Source organism: Symphodus melops (assembly GCF_947650265.1).
Source record: "Symphodus melops genome assembly, chromosome: 20".
Classification (NCBI taxonomy): domain Eukaryota; kingdom Metazoa; phylum Chordata; class Actinopteri; order Labriformes; family Labridae; genus Symphodus; species Symphodus melops.
In genome coordinates this window covers 2,433,316-2,454,582 of record NC_136710.1, presented here as the reverse complement: position 1 = coordinate 2,454,582, position 21,267 = coordinate 2,433,316, and the positions used below count along the sequence as shown (strand labels likewise).

General features: G+C 41.2%; 1 protein-coding gene across 3 annotated transcripts in view; it reads left to right on the top strand.

Moving 5' to 3' along the window:
• Window positions 1-21,267, top strand: part of nhsl2 (NHS-like 2) — a 102,643-nt gene that overhangs the window by 47,075 nt on the left and 34,301 nt on the right. The gene's annotated exons all lie outside the window — the stretch shown is intronic.

Here is a 21,267-nt window from a genome sequence, read left to right as displayed (position 1 = left end):
CTGAAAGCAGGTGGAACATTTCAGCCCTTAATTTATCCCGTTGGGGGGGGGGGAGACGTTGAGCGGAGACTCTGGGAGCAGCAGCTTCTCTCCGGCTCTGTGGGGAGTTCAGGGCCTCGCTGAGAGGATCCTTAGCTGGTGTGTTTAAAGGTGAAGGGAGCATTAATCATCTGATCCGCAGACTTGGCTCCCTCACAGCGCCAAGGTCGGTTTATTTAACACATCAGGGAGCAGGAGCTTCAAGATTCAAGTATTTATAACACCTGTCGCCAACTTTAGCTCGGCCTTCGTCCACTGTTTGGATTTCATGGTTTACATTCCCTCAGTTGTGTCGTCCTTATTTGCAGGCGCGCGGATACAAACTGCAAACCTTCAAACATCAACAGAGTTGATGTGATCAGAGCAGGTGAATAGAAACTGGACTGTGGGTCGATTCAAACAGACTCAAAAGAAGAGACCGTCGTTTTTTTTTTTTTTTTTAAATCGCCTGCTGGAGGACAGCGGACGCTTCATGAAAGCGTTTTTGTTGGTTTTGGTTTCACGCCGGAGCTCGACGGCGACACCTACTGGATCAAAACGTCGCACATTCTTCCTTTTTAAGAAGCCACGTCGCATCAACTTTATTGATATTTCCCTCAGTCGGCCTCGGAGGACTTTACAATCTGTATCAGCAGCCAGAGAGAGAGAGAGAGAGAGAGAGACGGTGTAGTAATTGTATCTCCTCCTGTGATGATTAATTATGATGCAGCTCGTGATGGAAGCTGACAGGAAGCAGCCTCCCGGGTTTTCTCACAACGTTCATATGAGACAGCTTTAAACGAGCGACTCCGACTTCCACTGCAGAGACAAACATCAGATCTGTGACTCTTCTTTAAAGTCCTGCATGAAACATTTGATTCTCTTCTCTCCTGTTATGGATGCTACAGTGGTTCAAGTGACTGAAAGAATAAGAATTCAGTGCTGGAAACACATTTTAATATCGTCAGTGTGCAGAAAAAAAAAGTTGGCACTAATGTCTCTAAATAAAAGATTTTCATTTGTGCCAGAAGTGAAAAAGTATTTAGTTCAGTCGCATTAACAACGGTGGGTCTCTTTGTGTTCTTGTATTCAGTTTTTAAGTTTCCTGTTGTTATTTCTTCAAAACTGAAAAAAAAAAAGCTTTTTCGAGTGTTGTAGTCAAAAACACACGAACCGAGACCGAGACAGTGTGCTCCGAGACCGACACAAGACCAGGACTTTTAGGGATCAAGACCATAAATATCACCAAAAATAATAAAATAATGATAATCATCATCTTTGGTGTTGGGAGAGATTGCAGCTGTAACTGAACTGAATGAATTTATAGGTTATTTGATCCTGTGGAAAAAGGCTGTTTACCTTCTAAATGAGTCCGCCCAGTTTGAGACCGAAAGATGGCCGACGTAAAAACGCTTTCAATTTTGGAAAAAGTCCTTTTAACCAAATTTGACAACTCCAACACAAGTTTTTACTAAAATTACACATTCTTTATTATTTGGGTCAAATCCAAACAAAAAATGTCCCTCAAAAGTAAATCTGTCCCGAACCATTTAAATAAAAGCAGCTCACACTTTTAATGTGATTTCACCAACGTGTGAGAACTTTTCGTCACTTTTAGTCACCTTCAGTGTCAACAGGAAGCGAGTTTTGAAGGGAGGAAGGAAAGGAGTCGAGCTGACTGACACAATGCACGACGGCGGAGAGGAAACGGGCAAAGAAAAATATTTGATCCAGATATGATGGCTGATGAGGATTTGTTAGTTTCCCTGATTCTCAAATGTTCTCAGATTTAAAGTCAAACTTAAAACCTCTTTCTGATGCTCGGTCACCGTACTTTAGGTTACTACGATAATAATAACAAACCTCATTTCCTGTGCCCTTGTTATTTATCATGTATATTAAGTTTCTTCTACTCTGACAAAGATCCTGGTCCTATTACCAAGGTTTTAAATGAAGAGCGGCGTAAGCTGTCTGATTGGTTAATGTGCAATATGAAGCTACGAGTTAGCCAAAGTATGCTAACTTTAGCCTGTAGCTCGAGCCGAGAACAATTTTGTGCGCCGCTTGCGCTAAATGGCGTTTAATAATGGTGCTTTCTAAGTGATAACTCTTTCACGTGAACTCGAGTGAAGAAGAGTCGGAGGCTTCAGAATAGCGGCGGCGGCGGCGGCGTCGCTAATGTTTTGGTCTCATTCCGACATCCAAAGGCGACGTCTAATGGTTTTAAAAAAAGTCGCCCATTCCTCAATTAAGTTTTTTGGGCCTAATAAAGGACCATCTCCTCTTGCTAAAATCCTTAATTAGATAGATAGATACTTTATTGATCCAGAGGGAAATTCAATGTATTGACTAATGTGCTCCCGACTGGATTCCAGTGGGTTCTGCTTGATGGAAACCTCGTAAAAGACCGTTAGCAAACACGTCACTCTGAAGCAGCCTCTTTGTTATACAACTCATCATTTTACAGCTCGGTTCAGCACTCATTACACCAAACATGAACCCATTTACTGTCTTCAGGAGCGAGTAATTAAAACACACCGCATAACATTTTTATTTCACTGGAACGGGACCCTGGAGGAAACTTTTAAAACATGGCGCCTGCTCTTGTTCCCCCCTTCTGGGTCAAACAGTTGGTTTAAATCCATGGATCACTATAGAGAGCCTTACCTGGACATGGTTTTGCTTATTTTGCTTATTTTGTAGGAATATTGGGGCGGTATCTGGGATAACTGTGTGACTTTTTTTTTTTTTTTTTTTTGGGGGGGGTACACTGACCACCTGACTGGCCCCCCAAAAAACCTTGGCAGCGTCTTCGAAGTTGAAGAAGTTGAAGGAGTGTGGGAAGTGTTTGGAGGGGAGAGGAAGAAAGAAAAAAAAAAAGAAAAAAGAGGAAAGGGGAGGCACAACAACCGGCAGCATCAGTTTCCTCCCTTTCTCTCGTCTCGCTCCAGGAGAGAACACACTCTTTCTGTCTTTTCACTTCTGCTCAAGTTCTCTAACTTTTCCCACTTACGTGCTCGTACAGCCGGCGCCTGAATGAGTCAGTTGGTTGATCTCAGAAGGCAGCCTGCCTCTCCTCCTCAGCGTCGCCTCTTCCACTTTACACGTGTGTGATACAGACATGGAGTTCTTTTGGGCCAGAGCAGGTAAGAAACACTGGACACTTCTCTGGAAGCAAATGAGGGGAACTTGTTTTAAGGTTGGTGCAGGGAGCAGCGTGGTACTAACAGAAGGAGGGGAATCGTGTTTTCATGATGAACGACATCTCAGGAATGTTACACTTGACATTAGCGGCACGACCGCGTGTCTGCAGAAGTTCTACGAGTTGACTTTTAAATGCATTTTTCGTGGTTGTTGCATCGCAGTTTTGTGCACTTTTAAGGCCAAAAGCATTCCTGTATTTGAGCGTCACACATAGCTGGAGCATGACTGCTGCTGGCTGTTTGTGTGTGTGTGTGTGTTTGTGGTGAAGTCTGGCATCAAAGCTTTCACAGTTTTGAGCGACAGGGTGCTATCGAGTGTTTGTCAGAAAGGTGGAGAAGTTTACAGGTTGATGAAACTTAAACATTTTGTTTTCTAGTCGATTATAAATTTTAAATTCCACGAATTACATTTTAAACACTTTGTTTGTTTAATCTTTGTTTTATCTTTCTTTAATTTGGAACAGAAAATTGAGGCCTCCATTTTTAAAGTGATGCTCGATATTTTTTTTCAATATTTATAACTTACATCAGCATGTTGCATACCGTAAAATGTAGTAACAACATCCAGGCAGCAGGGGGCTACGTCAGTCAGGCCACAGGTGATTCGCAAAATAAACACATCATAAAATGATCTAAATAAAAAAACATGTAATTCTTATTTTTGAAGGATGCTACATTTTCTGTCGTTAATTGATGAAGTTTGGCGTGCGGTAAAATGTAGTAACAGTCTGTGGCCAGCAGAGGGAAGCCATGATCTGCTGCAGGGTTTCATCGGTTATAATCCTGTTAAAACGCATCTTGAACACGCACAACTAAAGCTTAACTTTAAAAAGCATGCAAAAGAGTTGTTTTGTACAAATGTTGGTCGTGTGAAGCATTCGAATGTATTCCAAGAATTTGCAAAGCACTAAGCTAACATGTCAGCGTAGCATTAAGGTTTCATGCATTTGCTTTATTCTGAAAAAAAAAAACGCAAATCTGAAAAAGCTAAAATTTTAGGTCTCTCACAGAAAATACATTTTAAATTCATAACTTGATTTTTAAATGAGCAGAATTGAGACCTATTTCATTCTTTTGCAGCATTCAAAGGGTTAATTTACAGTTTTCCACTTCAGCAGCTTTATGACTGTAAAAATACTTCATGTTGTGCATTCTGTAATCAGATGTAAATATTCACAACTTTCCTTCCTGATCTGATATCTTTGAGACGTTTCAAACTCCATCACAAGTCGAACCACGTTCAGCTGTTTTTTGATTCTGAAGTATTCCTGTTTTTTTTTTTTCAACACGAACCGTTGGCTCAAACTTTTTGCTCGTGGTTTTTCGTGTTTTAACGAGACACACAGACAACGAAGCGTGTCACGTTATCGCATGTGAAAGGCTCTTTGTGTGCAGACGAGCCCACGTTTGGCACTCCTGTCTGTGCTCTCGAAAAACTCTTTGCACATGAATGTTAAGGTACCACAAGGTCAACTGAGGTCATCTTTGTGTGTGTGTGTGTGTGTGTGTGTGTGTGTGTGTTTATACTGTGTGTGTGCCTTACAATCACCCACATGTACACACTTTGGTTTGACAATGTTGCTGAAGGAGCGTTTTGACTCTGGCTCGGTCACCGTGTGGTTTTGCGATCAGCTGCGATGTTTTCCAATAGAGCATTTATGAGACTATCCAAGTGAAACACGCCGACACGTATGTTCAAGCACACACACACACACACACACACACACACACACATCTGTGGCTATGCTTCCATTTGACACTCCAGTATGGAAAAATGAAGCAATACGGCATGAACTGTGACACACAGTCACATGCTAGTAACGCACATACACACAGTATTTCACGTACTTATTCATCATCAGCAAGAGTGCTCAAACTCTCTCTCTCTCTCTCTCTCTCTCTCTCTCTCTACATATCTCTATGCTGCCTGAGCATAATAAGAAAATGAAACAGGGATAACTGAATCCAATATCATTGAGTTTTTATGCAGATTGCTTAATGCGGTGCCTCAATTGCAAGTCGCCCGGGCTGCTGCAAAGCGGGAGGGAAAGTTTGACAAGAAGAAGAAAAGAGGCGAGGAAGAGGACGATGAGAACGTTTTAAACATCCGAATAATACGAGAAGAAGATGAAGACAAAAAGAAAGAAAGGGACAAAGAAAAAAAGATGTTTGAACTATAGAAGAAGGAGAAAACGGTCGAGGAAGAAAAAGAATTTGTGAGACAAATGAATCCAAGCGAGGGAAGATGAAGTAGAACATGAACGAGAGCGATGACGGAGAGAAGAAGAGGAAAAGAAAGAAGAAAAAGGAAAGATGATGAAGAAGAGGAAACATATATCGAGAGAAGGAATAGAAAAGAGAAGTGGTAGAGAAGGAAGGAGGAGAAGGATGGAGGAGGTGGAGGACAATGGGAAGGACAGATCTGTAGTTTCAGGTTAAAGGAGGAACAATAGAAAGAAGGAACAGGTGATTTGTTCCGAGATAACGAGCTGGACAGCCGACAGGTGTAATACGTTTTCTGCTGTAGTTTGAACGCCGCCCTCGCTCGGCCTTACACCGACACATCGAGCGTCATTGAAGTGTATTTCTGGCGACTTCTCTGTAATGTTTACTCGCTGGTCTGTGAATCTAAATTAAATGAGTAAATAATGATGGCTTTGACCTGAGTGTAACTTTCCCTCCAGGGTTTTGGCGCCATTTCAAGTACAGTATCTAGTGTGTGTGTGTGTGTGTGTGTGTGTGTGTGTGTGTGTGTGTGTGTGTTTATATACTTATATTCAGGCCAAAACCAGCTGCACCCTTTTCCCTCCAGACAACAGTATCTGTCTGTTCTTTAAATAATTTTTGTCAGTGATATAAAAGTAAAAGTGTGAAGCTAAAGCCGGCTAGCCTATAAACAGCTAGCCTTGTTAGCTATAGCCAAAAAACATAAACAACCTTTTTTTTTGTGTACAAATTTAACAAACTAGATTTAAGTCATCCGTTTGTCTGTCGACTTATTTTGTAAATATGTGGACTGGAAAGTGAGGCTAACCTCAATCTATGGGTAAAGCTAAGCTAGTCCAGTCACTAGCTTCATGCTAAACTCACACATGATGCCCTTATTTAACCCCCTCCACTATAATGCATACTTAAATTCAAATTGTGATGAAACAGTTCTCAGAAATTAGCTGCCTCATCTCTTTCTTTATGTCCTTTTAAACCGACTTTGTTTATTAGCTTTAGAGAGACAGAGTGGGATAGGAGCCACAGGTTGGATTTGAACCCGGGCCACCTGCTTCGACGACTGCTGTACATAGAGGCCGCAAACTAACCACTAGGCCACATCAGGCACACTCTTTTAAGATAACTTTGTGGCCAAATTAAGAGAGCTTGTCGAGTGCTTTAACCATGTTTCTGTGTGACATGCTCCTCAGATCTCCGTCCAGTGATTTGTGTTTATTACCACTGTCGGTTCACTGGACAGGAAATAGATGGAGCGCTGCTTCCTCTCTAATTCTCTTCAGAGACAATGGCTTCTGGAAGTAATCTGACCGAGACAGCACAGTCGTCCAGGGTCAAAATGTGTGTGTGTGTGTGTGTGTGTGTGTTCGCCTGTGGTGTTATGAGAGGTGGTCTGGGCAACATCAACCCTCTGAGTCCAGCCCAGACACAAACACACACACACACACACACACACACACACACACACACACACATAAACAGAGAGTGGAAATAATCCTCAAAGAGAGAGGGAGGAAAGGAAATATCATTTAGGTAGCAGTCTCCGGGTGCCGCTGGGAGTTGTAGTTTGCTGACAGGCTGGGTTAACTCTATCAAAGGTGACACACTAAAACAAGACTTGCCAAAACAAATCGGAGGGCCTGGAAATAAGAGATAGGGCGCCCGTTAGGATCGTCGTCCGTCATGTCAGATAAAAGACAGAGAGGGCCAGACACCGTCATCGAGATATGAACCTCTAATGGCAACGTAACATCATTCAAGCTAATCCAATCAGCAGCAGCTACAGTTTCTATCACTGACATTTCAGCCAAAACACTACATAAGTACAATAAGTACATTTAGTCACTGAATATACTTGAAGCTGTGGTTTGTAACCATTGAGTGCATGTAAAGATTGTCAATGCGTCACTGAATTATCCCAGCGACTTGCACTGACATCTTGCACAATTGGAGCCAGAGTCTGCACGCTAGGATCGACTGGTGGAGTATTGACTTCGTGCCTTCAGCTTAACAAAACCACACTTTAAACTTACCAATAAAAGCATCAACAGCGCTGTCAACCATTACTTTGAACCCCCTTTGTATAGCATCAGTAAACTAAAAAAACCTTTTGGACTTGAATCAGGAGAAAAACAAAGTTTGTAAAATACAAAAACACGTTTGAGATAAATGTTTTTGAGCTGTACTTTAATTTTAAAGTTTGACATGTTTGACGCTAGTTACATTCTAGCTAAACATAGCGTAAAAATATTTTTTAAATAATAATAATAATAATAAATAAATTATTACAAATTATTTTAAACCAACTCATATTTTTTATAGTCATGAAATAAATAGAATAATTAATTGCAACTCACATTGTTTTGTATTTTGCTTTTTGACCCCTTCTCTTCAGTCCACATCTGTTATCCAGCTGTTGCCTTGGTGGGAAGTTCATCAAATATTTACCCTCAGACTAAACACACATGCCCACATAATGCCAACATACCACAAAGAAACCCCCTTGTAGAAGCTAAAAATATCTGAGCTTTGTGTAACAGCATCACAGCAGGATTTGGATAATAGCCTATTGCGCAAATGAATGCCAAAAAAAAAAAAAAAAAGAAAGCACAGTACGTCGCCTCTTCCTGTTAAAACTGTGTGCCTGCCGGTTGTTGCAGTTTGTCACATAAATTATTAAAAGCACCACTAGTGTTGTTCAGCATAAAATATTAAAGCAGAACCATGTTCTGTGCTTTGTTTACCGTTTAAAAAAAAAAGCCTAACTGTTCTGTATGACTTGGCAGGTTGTGTAAAGGGATGTTCTGTACCCGTCCTGTTGCATTTAAGTGAAACAGGCCGCGTGGAATACAAGATTCACTTTGAACTACTGCTGTCCGTCTCCTCTGTGCAGTCACTGTTAGCATTTTCTGCCATTTTATGCTCTTATTTTGAAGTTTGTGTCGTCAAGTTGGATGTGATTAGTGTGTATACAGACAGCTACTGGGTCAATGTGTGTGTGTGTGTGTGTACTTGTCTTTCATTACACATTCAACAACAGGCGATGCTCCCCCCCCCCCCCCCCAATGTACCTCAATTAGTGGTTCTCAAATGGTGGGTTGGGACCCAGAGGTGGATCGTGGAGACAGTTTCAGTGTTTAGCAAATATAACATTATAGTTAAAGACCTTAAAAGTGAACTTTCTACACTATTTCTTTGTCTTTAAAATGACCAGAAACCAACGTCCACACTTGGTCAAGTTAGACTTAAAGTCCTCTGTTGGTGAGGTAGGCGTGTACGTGTGTGTGTGTGTGTGTGTGTGTGTGGGTGTGTGAGGAAGAGAAAGGTTAAGCGATAAAGGATGATTGATGGAGCAGGACGAGTGTGCTTTGACCTCTGCAAGATGGGATCTGAAGGTCACACAAAACGACCTTGGTATGGGAAATGACCTTTGTGTGTGTGTGTGTGTGTGTGTGTGCGCACGCACGCACATGTGTGAAATGAGTAAGGAGGATCAGGTTTCCCCGTTGACCTTGTACGACCTGTGACATCACTTCTCACTGTCTGCCGCAGTGTTTTCCTCCCATGGGACGCGAGGTGGGACACTTCAACAGATAGGACCTCGCTGCACATACACACTAAACACAGCAAACACACACACACACACACACACACACACACACATACAAACACACACACACAGAAACTTCCTGACCTCCTGTAAAAGTGGCTGAGTCAGCCTCGGCGCTCTGCTCAGTGATGTCTGCAGTATGTGTGTGTGTTATCAATCACTGTGATAAATAATCAGTGACTGTCTGGATTTACAGCAGCAGTCGGTGTCGTGACACAGTCCTTCGTCACGGTGGGTATTTTTAGGGTCCATCGTCATGTGATCGACGAGATGCTAGCTTTGGTACGTTATTCAGGTCCAGTAAATCAGGGACAACAGATGGAAATAAGCTAGTCAGCTAAATCTGATACTAAGATGTTTTTTGTCTCTTTTTCTACTCCCTGAATCAAATCAAATAAACTAAACATTTTGATGTTTTTCTGCACTTTACGATGAGGAGAACTTTTACTAGCTACACTTATTCTCAGTAGAGCAAAGAATAAGTAACAATAACGAATCCTGAGAGGACGGCACAAATAGACTGTACAGCTCGGGCGATTGCGTCACAGTGTTTAACGTGCTGCTGTTCAGGTTATGAAATTCTTATTCACGAACGTCTTATTTGTGTAAATTGTTCCTGTGTTTCATGTTTATGACTCCTTGCTGCATCTTAAAACAGAAACATGATTGAACTGAATCAGCGTGCTGTTGACCTCGTTTTGACTTCGGCGATGCGAGATTATCACCGAAAGGAGAGTTTAAAAGGAGATCTGAGGGGGATTTTTGAAGGAGTATGAATCAAGATAAAGAGCATATTTGGGTCGGGAAGCTGAAAGCACAGAGTCGGCTGCTCAAACACAGCCAGCGGTGCAGTTTCTCTAAATAAATGACAACAGATTATGATAACAGCTGCTTCGGGAAACTGTCACCCTTCATAGATTTTGAGGTGGATCTTCTTGGGGCTCATTCATTGGCTGTGTGTTGATTATTAGCTCATTCTGGTTATTAGATATTCAACCTCATATTCCTGATATAGTTTAACTGTAATGTCCTGTGTTGAGGCTGATATTGTTTTCTAAAGCAGGGGGTAGTAGTGCCAGATTACCTCGCTGACAGTTTGGGGAGCTAAGGCTTCTCGAGTCGGGACGAGGCGTCTTGGGCTTCTGACACAGAACTTGAGGGGGGGGTGGGTCTACATCAGCAGACCGACCCCCATCAACAATTCTGAGGAACCTACAAGACATGAGAGCCCAGCTTATTATTCAAACATCCTTTTTTGATTTCAGAGGGTCTGTAAAGACTTTTCAGATTCGATAACATCAGCCATCCAAAGGAAAAAAAAAAAAAAACAGGAGCAGATTAAACTTCACAGACTGAAGGCGGAGTCTCCCTTGTGTTGTTAAGTAGATTGATCGGGAGGCGTGACAATGGGATGACAGTGATTAATCAATCACATTATGAGTTCATTTTGTAGTAATTCATAAGATATATGTGCTGCATTGTTGAAATAAAAAGACAAAATCAGCTTCTTCTTTTTTTTTTTAAATACATTTTAGGAGCGGTGCAGTCAACTGGAATAAGCCGTCATCAGATATAAGGAAGATTAAACACTGATATAAATCAGCAGAACTGTCTGCACCAGTGACTCTGATTGAAAGAAGATTTAAGGAGGATTTTAAAGAAGAGCTAGAGCTCTGTCTCTCTCTGTAGAAATACAACCAAAGCAGCTGGACGAAGCAGGTTTGTTCTTTTTTAGCTCAGCTCTGCTGCTCAACAGTGTGTGCTAAGATGTAATTCATAAATTTTAAAGATGACCTAAACAATCAAAATAAATGCAAACACCAAAGAAAACAGTTCACTGTAAAAAGAAAAAGAAAAATGTTAGTAGTTGTTGCTCTGTAGGAAATATAAACCTGGAAATAAACCTGGAAACCGTAGTGAAAGATTCTGCCGTTAGCTTAGCATGGCGGTCGGTCGTTGTCGATTATTAGCAGATGTTTCCTCCTCTCAAAATCACATCGACCTTAGTTTCAACACCACAATAACACTAAATAAATAAACCATAAACCAGTGTCCATCTTCGACACTCTTTCACTGAGATGCTACCGTTAGCTTAACTCATTTCTGCTAGGCTATCTTTAAACACTCCCATGAGCATTAGCCTCAGGCAACTCCCCCTTCTTAACTTCCTTTAATACATCACAATGGCAAATATCCAAAATAAATTGATATAATCAAGTGTTCTACATATAATAAATGTTAACATGCAGGGAAAATATAAATTAAATGGACACAAAATATGAAAATTCTGCTGTCAGTTGTTTTCTATTAGCGTTAGCACTAAGAATCCGTATGTGCGTTTGTAATTTAATCAAGCTTAGTTACTCAGTCTTGTATTTGTCTGTTTTTTTGTGTGTGTGCGTGTTTGAATCTCGTGTCACTGCAGCTTCCTGCTAGGCTTATATGACCGTAACCACGGAAACGTGCCATAAAAAGAGTGTGTGTTGTTATAATTTCCAAAAATACAGACATGTTGTCTCCTTGTGGCAGTTTTGGAGGCAGAACTGTGTGTGTGTGTGTTGCCATTGGTGAGTCACGTTAGCTAGCTCATGTCCAACTAACCATCACAATCAAAGTGACGTGAATCGCTATGTCAGTAATAGCCATTAAATTGAATGTTTGTTCGTGTTAGCAAACATAGCGAACGCACCCACACTTCAATTAGGCCTTGACAGATAAACACACACACACACACACACACACACACACACTCACGTTCAGCAAGAAAGATTAAATATTTGCATTTATCTGTCAAATTGAGGCACACATACATATGCACAAAATATATACACACACATTTGGCCATTTGGCATCTCGGATGTTCAGTTTCTGTGCAGTTCAGTCGATCTTATTCTCCACAGCGGCTGAGCCAGGTGGATTAGTCCTGTGATTACACACACACACACACACACACACACACACACACACACCTTCATGACACCCAAATCCATTACTTTACCCTCTCCATCGTCCCTCTGTTTTGTTCGTGTGCGTACGTGTCACGAAAAATCTGACAAAAGAAGAAAGACGGTGAAGATGTAAAGCTCCGGGGTGGGGGGGGGGGGGGGGGGATGAAAGTAATGACAGAGAAAGGAAGGGATGGTTGGGGGGGGAGAAGAGGAGTAACTTTGTATGATTTTTAAGGGGAATAAAGGATGAAATCAGGCGAGACATGGGAAGAGGACAGAAAGTGATTTAGAGTAAAAAGGAAGGAGGAGGATAAACGAGCGAAAGGAGGATGAATTGTGGCTCACGTCACTATAAATTACTGGCTGACTTTAATAACTGCAGACAGCCAGGTCTCGGTGCAGAGCAGAGGAAATGAACCCTTTTAGTCAATGTGTGTGTATTGATTCAGGGACTGTATTTGTGTGTTTGTGCTCGCCTTTGATTGATGCCGGAGGAAAAAACCCCCTCAATAATAGGCTGCCTAAATATTTGTCAGGGTAAGAAGTCTTTAAAAAGTAAACATGTATTTAATGTTATTATAAGAATTTAAAGTGTTTTTCACCAAGTGCGGCCCTTTAGCTTGAAGCTAATGCAGCTAATATGTTATTGTTGTTTATGTTTCTTCCTGTACTTTTACCGTCTGAATGAATAAGATAAATCATGGGGTTTTCAGGATCAGTTCATTGCTTGTTTGTCGTTTTCTCTCGTGGGATTTTGTTCCGTTCGCTTTGTCATTGAATTTTTTTAAAAAATACATTCTCACCAACACATTTCATTCAGCTTCCATTAGTAACACTTTGTTTTTGTGCCAGTACTTCAGTCCTGACTGTGACGGCCGGCAGGAGATTAATTGTACGATTAGAATTCAACAGGATGCATTCATAATTGATGCAGTTTGTGGTGTCCTCGCCACCTTTGTCTGTGCTGTACGCCTGAGTGTCCTGCAGGGGGCGGCACTGAGCTGCAGAGAGTTTGCAGCCCTGCACATGCATGCACAGAAATAATGCCATAGACACACATTCATACACTCCATTTTCCACCAATTTGGCCACTTTGAGTGAGTCTGATGTGCTGAGAGGAAGCGTTCACGCATATTTAGACCAGCGGGCACTTTAATTAGCTGAATGCATCTTGTTTGGTTAAAGTCTCCTTCATTTGCCACAGCTGGGACTCCAAACACTGCATCCTGCATCTTTACTGGGCCCTGTTTTGATGTTTTTGTTCTCATTAAGATATTCCCTGCAGGGTTAAAACTTATCAGGCACACTGGAGAAAAATTTACTCTGAGATTAAAAGAATTTAAAAAAGTGGCCTTGTTGATCAGTAGAACGTGATGTTCTCTTTGAATGGCTGAATTCCCAAATTGTCGTGTTGGCCACCATAGGAGTAGATGTTTTTTTTATTTTATTAAAATAATTTGCCTCAAAGAAAACAAAATCAGTCAATAAAGTCACCATGATATGAAGACATTCCCCAGTTTTAATCGATCTCTCCATTTGTTCCTACTTGTCTTATAGCACCATGTTTTGAAAATGCAATGCTTCAGTAAATCCCCTTTCCCCCCCACTATTAAAACGTTTGATTTATACGCGTGGTAAAAAAGAAACTTTGAGGTCGTTTATAGCCTATAGTTCTGCATCGCCCTTCAGTGTTTGTAACTCGTAACAACAAAGGTCAGTATGGATAATGTCCCCGTCCGGGGCGGCTGGTCCATTTTGTTAACGACACCCATAAGTACGGCTAACTTTCGTTTTGGGTCTCTGTGGCGTTCGGTAAATCTTCTTTACTGCACAGTTTTTAGTAACGGAGAGAAAACACAACACGCACACACACACTTTGTTTTAGTGAGGCTTCGCATGCGGCAGTGACAGTGTTATTTAATAGATCACATAAACAAGTCTGCTGAGCACACAGCTAATGCTAACGGATGCTCATAAGTCTGTCATTCAGTCACGCAGACAACATCAGCTTTCTTTACAAAGGTGGCAAAGATACACAGGGGTATTTTACTGTTCATGTTTATGATTGTGACTGATAAGTGCTAGGCTAATGCTAACGGAGGATTGCTTACGTATGTAGCTCGGGGCCTAACAACATTAATATTCCTCTGAAATGGGTGACAGATCTGCAGACATGCAGTATTTGTATCATGCATATACACATTTTGAGCTAGGACATGTTTACTGCTCATTCTGTGTCTTCATGGCCGAGGGAGGATATGTGTATGTGATGATAAAAGCTTGTCTAAATCGGAGGAGAATGCATTAGCCTTAGAGAGAAATGACTTCACAAGAATGACGAACTAATGAGTGTTTGTGTGTGTGTGTGTGTGTGTGTGTGCGCCAGTGTAGAGACGGTGTACTTTGAAAGTTGTAGTGTTGTTTTGCATCTTTTGTGCGGTTCTGTGTGTGCTTTTGAGCTTGTTTGTGTGGACAGTACCGGCTGTCAAACTTTTTCACGCTTCAATGTGTTGTGTGTGTGTGTGTACCAAGCTTCTCCCTGTTGTGAGAGTTGGGTGCAGGCAGCAGAAATATCACCCCTGTGTTTTCACCTGTGTCAGCTGGAAAGAAACGTTGGATGTTTATATCCTCTCTCACCTTTCCGTTTTCTTTGGTGTCTTTTTGTCGGTGTTGGAAAAAGGTCAGCAGGTGCACACTGAACACGTTCGGTCTCTGATGCTATTTATGATTTATATTAATCACAACACATCGTAATATTTTATTCAACAGAGGACATTTGTCAATGACTCACATTAAGACTTATACGACTGTTGGAGAGGACAACTGGCATGTGCCCAAAAAAGAAATACAAACAACACGTAGTTAACGATAGCCGATTGGTCAGTCACGAAAAAAAGAACAAAAAAACAAACAGTGTTGTGGTTACAATATTCAGTTGTATTTTTTTGTATTTCTGATTCTCTGAAAAGTGCGTTTCGAGAATTTTGCGAGGCTTTGCCCCGAGCCTGACTGTCAGTTTCTTTCGACCAATCAGAGCAAAGATTGAAGCTGAAGCACATGCCCACCCTGGCAGATCTTTCAAGGGACACACCCACTTTGATGCTCACTCAGAGCTGGTCAATCGGAGGAAAGTGGGCGGAGTGTGTGTGTGTGTGTGTGTGTGGGGGGGGGCCTTAAAGAGACAGCAGCTGAAATGGACCGTTATTTGGCAGATTCTGAAATTAGGGATTTTGTCGCCAGTATCAGATAAATAAGGATGTTTTTCAGCTACTAAATTTGCAACGCTGCTTAATAGATGTTCTAGACATTATTAATGGTGAACGTGAGTAAAAAAAAAATCACCTTTAAATAAACAACATGAAGACTAAATGACTGACCTTTTTTTAGAAGTTAGTTGTTTAGCTCACTTTTCAGTCGCATGTGAGCTTTGATTGAGGGCCTTGATCTACAATGTGACTTTTATGTTCACACTTTCTCTGAACGCTGTCACTACAGTATATTTCTCTCCTGAACCCCCCCCCCCCCTTTCCTCAAAGGACTGTGGAGATTTTTTTTCTCCTTTCTCTCTAAATCTGCCCAGTGATGCCCAGAGGCTTGTGTCTCTCCTCCATCTTCCTTCCTTTTTGTGTCACCGTGGTTACGTAAGGCAGGAAGGAAGGAGAGTGACAACCCCTCTGAGGATGCGTGTATGTGCTCTGTAAATGTGTGTCAGCTGCTGCTTAACTTTTAATCAAGAATTAATTGTTAACCTCGAAGGAAGCTAGAAATGTCCCAGAGGAACATCCTCTGTCTCGTGTATCCGTCAGTGCCATCAGCTCCCAGGTTTGATAGCGTGCAGTGTGCCTGTCATACATAAAACTGGCATTTAAAATATACAACACCCTAATTTTGGGGCTCAACCTGCTTGATTTTGTCACCCAAAGAAGATCCCCGTTTATTTGGTTTTCACAACTAATCCATTTTTAGATTTTAGGTTGCTAGCAGAGCAACTATCAAACTATTTTAAAGTATTTTCTGACTGATTCATTTAAGAATTTGTGACTAATATTGGCTCATTTTTACCTGCTAGCCTGTTTCAGGAACTATTTTAGATTATCTTCTGCAGGTAGGCTGGTGTTTTCAGGCAGTTCATCACTTAGTCGTTTGCTAAGTAAGCTAACCTTTTTAGCCCCTTTACAAGCTGCTCAGACTGACTCATATGAAAACAAAAAATTTAGATTTATATTTTTAGAGAATAATAAACTCAATGTCACAACATACAAAAGGGATTGATGAACGGGCCGAGCGGCTTCACCTGTTTCCGCTTTGCAGCGTGTGAGCCGCTAGCCGAGTAAGCTAAAGTTAGCTTCTGTCACACGCTCAAACTTGTACGAGGCAATGGTGGAAGATGTTTCTCACATATTTTACCAAATGTTCAAATATTTACAAAAGTTTGTTTGAAAAAGGAACTTGATAGTTACAGCTAACTTTGCCCAACAGTGGCAAACAAACAAGCTACAGGCAGAATAACAAGGTCTTTGTCTCAAGACAGCAAAGAACAGCTTTTTGAATGTCCGTACAACATGTTATGAACAGTTTTCTGTCTGCCTTATTGTTCAGTGATAGAAAGTTTAAACCGTTGTTAGCAGTTGCACCCCTCAAAAAGCAGAATTTTCCTTTAGAAGTCGCTCTCTGACTGGCACATCGTGACCACTGTGCTTTGATATTTCCCTCTTATGAAGTGTCAGGTTGTCTTCTTTCTTGGTCTTGTGTCCAGTGACAGGCTGTCTTCTTCTCATGTCTTTAGCTGTCATGCTTTATAAAAAGGTACAGACGTTGAACTATGGGACAGAGAGTCCACAATCCTGTCATTTGATTTTGCCTGACCATTTGATATTTGGTCCTTTTTTCAGCCAGCTTTGCGACTCTTTCTGTTGGTTTCCGATGACTCTGCATTATCCGCACAGCATTGCAGCAGTGGTTGCGTGTTTTGGACTTAATCCTGAATCCTGCGAGGCCTCCAGTCCCTGAAAAACCTTGTTACATCGATGACAACTCCTTACTATGTTGATGTGCAGAGAGAACAGTGACAAATTCTTTTGCACACCGTCACAGTCGGAGTAATGTCCCAGAGGTATGACGGTAACAAAGGTATTAACACTCTCTCGCTTTCCGTCCCTCTCCAGATTATGAGAAGTAATTTGTGCCACATTTTCATAAACTCCCGAGGCGTGTGTGCACGAATTACTGAACTCCCACACATGCACAGATGCACATTCCCGCCTACATAAGATCATATATTTAACTTGTAAAATCCCTCATCTTTACTAACTAGCATTAGCTTTGGCTTTTCCTGTTCAAGGTGCTGCATGCAGCTGGTTATAAAGCTATCTTGAGCCTCAATTTGATTTAATGTGTTTGGTTAAAAACACCTTTCAAGGTCATTTAAACTGTAACTTTTAGAGGTTTTATTTAACCAGTTGCTCTTAGTAAGTGCTTTTGAGCTTTTGTAAATGCATCTTTTAGTTATTCATCCAAAAACACGGACAAGCACCACAGGAAGACGTCTTTCTCTCCCCAAAAAGTTCACTCTTTTCATGCCATTTAGCCTTTATACGAAACATGTTATGTGCTATATTCTGACTGACATTATCAACTGAGATGCTTTTTCTCAGGCTGGAACATCTTATTTTTCAGTTCTGTGTTTAGATACTTTTCTTTGCTCAGAGCAATCTGAAGTGCATCCTTTTTTTATTTCAAATAAAGAAAAAGGAGCCAGTGTTTTGAAAAGATGTTCCCAGTGAGCACTCAAGCGCTTTTATAATTTTTTTTGCCATCTGATGAAGGTTGTTCAGGTCAGGAAATTTGTCCAACCTTTGAAAACCTCAGGGCAAGATTTTCTTAAAGATGTTTTTGCCTCCTCCAGGTTTGATCTTACATCACATCACAAAAAATGAAATGTATGTAGACCTCAAGCTAACAAACAACGTACACCCTGGTCCAATTGTGAGAGCACTAGTCATTGGCAATAATTCACATTTTGCCAGAGACTTTCAAATTATAATTTTCCTTGAAATTCACATCGTACAAATGGCGTCAAACTGCAGTTCCTTAAACGACCACTTGAGGCTGGCTCCAAAAGTGAGTCAGGCTCCATAGACACCTATGGTAAAACAGCTGAGTTCTTTAAAGTGCGTTTCCACATTTATAAAAACTGTAGGATGATGGAATTAATGCAAATGAACTGTTTATATTTCTTATCTTTCATTTTTCTGCAGTGCCTGTTCAGAATATAGTTATGTGAGTAACGTTAGCTTGCTAATTAAGTAGCAAAACATTGGTTATGTGATTCCATCCGACGTTTGTTAACAGAGGCTAGCTAACGTGTTGTAGTTAACTAAGAAACCCACACAGACACAGATTCCTGGATTTATAGACAGATTACAAACAAATATTGAATATTTGTCTTCCAGCGAACTAATTTAGTTTGGTCATTCATTTTTGAAATAGCGACTTAATGAATTAGCCTTTTGCAAAGAGTGTATACATGTGATAAAATTGTAAATGCTAGTTTCATGCCTTTCTCCGGCTCGGCCCTTTCAAACCTAGTTTAGTCAACTTACGGCACATTGGCAAATTCAACTTCTAAAAGGAAAACAAACAATGTGTTCTGTCCAAAACAGAAGAGTTGGATTGGTGACAAAGTTTGTTTCCCTTCATCAAATCCAGCAGACTTAAAAAACTGGGGAGAAAAAACAGCATGTTTAATCTGCAGGATGAGCCTCCACTTCAAACTCAAGTTCCCTAATTGGATATTTAGCTTGCAGCTAAACCCTCAACACAATGAATACATCCAGTAAACACAGATTAGCTTCAGAAAGAAACAATGCAAAAGACAGTGCAGTCAGACTGAACACATTTTAGGCTCCAAATAATGATAAAAAAAAGTTAAATAGCATAGGTTCAATGGTGAGAATACATGTCTGCTCTACAGTATTTTATAAATCATGCATGATTGCCCTTTGTTCTCCTCTGTGCCGCTGATGCTAACTGACAAGCTCTTCTGTATCATAAACAGTGAGGCCTCGCTCTCTCTGGTGCCGATTGTGTGAAAGAAGCTTAGGAAGATGAAGCCGGTAGCTGGGAGGGTGAAATTGTGATTCCGTACAGTACGGCGGCTTCAGTGCGGCGAGGAGACGGCTGCTTCAGAGCGAACAAGACGTGATAGCGCCGGTGGATTCGCTGCAGAATAAATGTCTGAACGACTCTCTGCAGAGTGTTTTTTCACTTTGAACTTTTTCACTGCTTCAAAATCCAAAAGTAGTTTCTGCATGTTCTCCTCAGAGATACGTCCCCTACATATGTTGGCGTCTATATTTATATTTAGAGTTTGGGGTGTTTAGCAGAGGATCACCACCAAAGCAGTTTAGTTGGTGCGTCAGTGTATTGCTCACACAAACTGGAATTGACATTTCTGTAACAAGAATATCTCTCTCTCTCTCTCTCTCTCTCAGCCGCAGGGAAGATGACTCTTCGTTTATTATGTGTTGTTTGCAAACTTCTCTGGAGGATAATTTAATTTTAAAAACTGTAGAAGGATGGCTTCCATTGAAACCCGGAAAAAAAAAAAACGTACCTACTTACTTTGGTGTCGTTAGGCTTTTGAAGTTATAAATGTAATTCTATAAGTGAGACGTGAGCGAGGAGGATTGTTTCCAAGTTTTTATGATACCCTGAGGTCAATGTACCCAGCTCATTTAGGAGTATTTTAAGGACCTGTTCTGCTTGCACAAAACATTGATGTTCCTTAAAGAAGGGGGCAGAAGCTCCTGAGAACATCCAAGTGTAGAGACCGAGGAAGTATTCAGACCCTTAACCTCTAAGTACTAACAAGAACGTCATATTTGGCTCCCCAGGTACCACCATTATGGCCAACATTAGAAGTACAGTAGCATAGGGCTATTTAGCTGCATAGACAGTTAACACAGGAGGCCATTTTATTCCTGATATGCATATTATTGATATCATATCAAAGTTTAGGAATGAATGCCTGAATCCATGTCAAGTGGTGTCACTGTAAGAAAGATGTTAAACAAATGTTGTACGACAAATGGGGTTTAAAACCAGGACATTAATATTAGCTTTCATGCTATGACCCATTAGCAGACTGACACTCCAGCTCGTCCTAATAGGGGAGTCAATGTAGTGTGTCCTCCTCTATGCATCATTAAATGACAGTAGCTCCGCTGCACTTTCCCACAACATTGTGTTTTAATTGAGTCGTATATATAAATAAGATTCCTTTCAGGTCGTCCCACAAATTTATGTTGACTTTCGGGCCGTCATCAAGGACACAGTTTATCTACCGTTCCATTCTTCCTTGTCAAAGCAGGACGCAGTGTGCAGTTTATGATGTGTTGTTAATGTTTGGGCTGTAACAGAGGGACAGCTGGATACCGTATAGTTTAATACCATGAGGTCACATCCTGTCGCTGACCCAGAACTGACTTTGGTCCTCATGAGAATGAGTTTATCCAAAGGAAGTCCTCCATACAGTGCGTACAGGAAGGAATAAAGTCAGGTGACCTTTGTCTTTATAGTCATGCAACGCTCTTCTTCATGCTAACGATCCAGCTCGCTGTTCTCTTCGGCGAAGGCACCAACGTACCCCGGTTATGTTTAGGAACGGCATGATAATGAAACATGGCGTTTGGACTAAATGTTCACAAGGGTGATTTATAGAGATGGAAAATAAAAAAGGGTCCGAGAATGGATCCTTGCGGGACACCGTTTGAGATGTCTAAAAGGGAAGAGGTGAATCCTGCCTTTACTCCCATTGTGTTCTGGCTTACAGATGGTTGGCAAACCAGGGCGCGGCTTGATTCGATACGCCAACATGGTTCATGTTATATTTTAAACAATAATATGGTATCGCGTCACCTTGTATCGCCGGGTCAGATAGGACACGGAGTGCTGATCTACTCTGTTTAAGTCTCGAGTTTTCACACAGACGACCTTGAACGTCTGTGTTCCAGGGGAGGTCGTCGCTTTTTCTTTATATTCATGTCTTCAACTTCCTCAAGTATCAAACATTTACCGCGTTGGACCTTGTTGTTGCCGCCGTGCACAGATGTTGCAGGAAGGTTTTTTTGCTGTTTCGGCTTCTCGCGCCTGCAAAGAGAAATATAAACAGGCTAATGATAACGGACGCGTAATTACACCTCTGAGCCATGTTTTTAATGCTTTAAATCTACTCAGCAGGGTGCACCCAATATGCTCATCAGCT